The sequence below is a fragment of the Apteryx rowi genome, unplaced genomic scaffold (genome assembly GCF_003343035.1).
Source record: "Apteryx rowi isolate R43461 unplaced genomic scaffold, aptRow1 scaffold_24, whole genome shotgun sequence".
NCBI classification, from domain to species: domain Eukaryota; kingdom Metazoa; phylum Chordata; class Aves; order Apterygiformes; family Apterygidae; genus Apteryx; species Apteryx rowi.
Genome location: NW_020448752.1, coordinates 2,461,936 through 2,464,689, shown reverse-complemented (window position 1 = coordinate 2,464,689; position 2,754 = coordinate 2,461,936). Strand labels below are relative to the sequence as shown.

The following is a 2,754-nucleotide window of genomic DNA, read 5'->3' as shown; positions in this document are numbered from 1 at the left end:
GGGCTTCCCCAGCCGTGCCCGGGCAGGCGCCTTACCTGGTGCTCCTCCAGCTCCTCCACCAGCACCTGGGGAGAGAGGCACAGCGCACACACACACAAAGGACGTGAGTCCGGCACCCGCAGCGCAGCTGTCTCCTTCCCCCACCCTCCGCCGTCCTGCCCCGTCCCTTCCCCGCCTGCCTGCCGGCTCGCCCCGGCGGCGGCGGCGGCCCGGCGGAGCCCCCGGCTCACCTGGGCGGATTTCTTGCACGGTCCGGACTGCAGGAACCTGGCGATCAGGTAGTAGAGCTCTGCGGGGAGGGCAGGGGGCAGAAGGGGACACGGTTACAATAGGGGCGGCGCGGGGGGCCGGGGGGGGCGAGGGAGGGGGGCAGCCCCCGCCGCCAGCCATACCCACCGGCTTCGAGCTGGGTCGGGGCGGCCGCTGTCGCCATCCTCCTCAGGAGGCCCGAGGGGGAGGGGAGGTGGCGGATGGCGCCCCGGGGCGAAGCCGCCCCTACTGCGGCCGAGCCCCCCTGGAGCCGCCGCCGCGGTGCGTGTGCGCGGCGCTCGCCCCGCTCCGGCGCCCGCCCGGGTTCATGGCATCGCCGTTCGCCCCATAGATATCCCGGCCCGAGAGGCAGGAGCCGAGCGGGGTGCAGCGCGCGCCGCCCGCCGCGCGGGGGCGATGCGCGGGATGGCGCCGGGGGGAAGCGGCGCCGCCGAGGGAAGGAAGCGCCGGAGCGGAAGGAAAGGAGGGTGACGCGGCGGCGGCGGTGGCGGCGCTCTAGCGCGCGTTGCCGCTTCCGGCCGGGAGCTCGGTGGTGTGGCGTGGCGTGGCGGCGGCGGCCCCGGCAGGCGCCTCGCGTCCTTCCCGCCGGCGCCGCCATTACGCGGAGGCCTCGGGGCCTCGCCCGGTGGGTCGGGAGCGGCGGCCGAGCCCCAGCCCCGCTCCGGCGACGGTTTCGGCTCTCGGGGCAGAGTTGCCGCAGAGCGGGATCTCCGGGGCCCGCCCGGGAGACCGGGCAGGTATTTCCAGTGCGGGGCGGTGGCTGCGGAGCGGGTCGCGGCTGCGTGCGGCCCCACCGCCCCCGCCGGGACGCGGCTGCGCGAGGAGCGAACCGGCCCGTCCGCAGCCTTTAAGAGCGGTTCCGGTTTGGGTTGTTTTAGCGTTATTCAGCGGCCGGGTCAGCGCAGCCCTGGAGGGAGCTGGCACAGACTGGGCAAGGCCGCAGCGCCTGGCCCTGCGCTGCCGCTTCTCTGTCAGAGSTGGTTGCCAGCAGAGCCCTGACGCAGCTCTGTAGCTGACAGCTCTATTCAGAAATTAAAATCCATTGCAGACATTCAAAATAAGYGTTCGTTTTTCTAAGAAGCCGCGGGAATTTTAGAATCTTCAGATTCATTTCAGCCAAATACAACAAAACTCTAAAAACACATTAAGTTCTCAMGCATTTTCTGAAAGTAGGCAGACAGTAGAGGATTGAGTGAGTCCTGATGGAAAGCTGAATTTAGATACTTGTTAGCCTATGCTGACTTCCATTAAGAAAGACCTAACCATAAGAAAAGGTCAGAGCAAGCATTTCATTAGGTACGGAGCATTTTTATGGTGATATGACAAAAGGTTCAGGAAAATAAGGTCCTTGAGTTCTGTTTGTGAAACTGTTATCAGAAAAAGAATCTTCTTAATCCCCTGGGAATGTAGGTAAAGGTACTCCAGACAAAATGTCGAAATATGGATGCCTGGTGTTTGGCAATTTAATAAGTGTCTTGATACTTAGAGGTACTAATCATCTGCATCTCACATTAAAGTAAATGGGAACTGTCAGGGCTAAGTAATCAATACGCGATGCCCGTTGTTATCAGTGCGTGTCATTGCCCCAGCACATAAAAGTCAATGATAAACCCCAAAGGGCATAGTCCTGTTAAGGCTCCAGAATGTAGGACATTGGATGGCTTTAGGAGCCAAATTAAATTTGTATGCCCCCAGTGTCCAGGAAATAAAAAAAATATGGTTGATGTTGCACCCGTTCCCTTCAAAGAAAAAGGTACAATATCAGTCACCATTGACACTCTTAAGGGTAACACATAATTTTTCCACAGGAAGCGTCTTGTCAGAGCACAAGAAATTTATTTTACTTTAGCAATAAGTTGTTAAAATATGTTAAGTGAGTTGACAGCATTCTTTAATGTGAAACTATATTTTGCCACCATAAATATCTGGCATTCCATATTAGAATTTCTTGAACAGTGTTCTGAGAGTTGGCCTTGGCAGTGTAGTAATTGCTGTCATAACTGGAAAATAAAACAAGACAACTCATCTTCATGCTTTGAATACCAAAAGCTGAATCATAGTAAATTGATGCAGTTGAAACATTAAGAATAGGTTCATTTTCAGCATAGATTTATAGCATATATGCATGACTAGACTTTTTGTGAAGTGCAGTTTCAGAGTTCTTCCTGCTATTACTGTCAGGATATCAGTCCTTGCTACTGTCACCTGTTTTCAGGATGCTTCAGAATACCAAGACCAAGTTTCATTAGCTCTCTTGAGAAGGAGTCAGATATATGACATTCAGTTGATCTGCATAATTCACCTATATTTTAATATAGGTGTAGAAAAAGYTTTGTGGCAGGAGCTTGGATTACTGGCTGCTAGATCTCACTTCTTCGTCCTCTCAAGTTCTCGCTTTACTAATGAGAGTTTAAATAGCCAAAAAACAGCTTATCATCGTGGCGCTCAATCTTTTTTAAGACAAGGTCTTCGATCAAGAGAGAT

The 2,754-nt window shown here is 55.1% G+C and overlaps 1 long non-coding RNA gene across 1 annotated transcript; it reads right to left on the bottom strand.

The window, feature by feature from the left end:
• Positions 1–35: 35 nt before the first annotated feature.
• LOC112966240 lies at positions 36–640 on the bottom strand. The gene is made up of 3 exons (XR_003253546.1): positions 397–640; positions 231–289; positions 36–65 (listed from the first exon to the last, which is right to left on the bottom strand). It is a non-coding gene; the product is annotated as an uncharacterized LOC112966240 (long non-coding RNA).
• Positions 641–2,754: the final 2,114 nt, after the last annotated feature.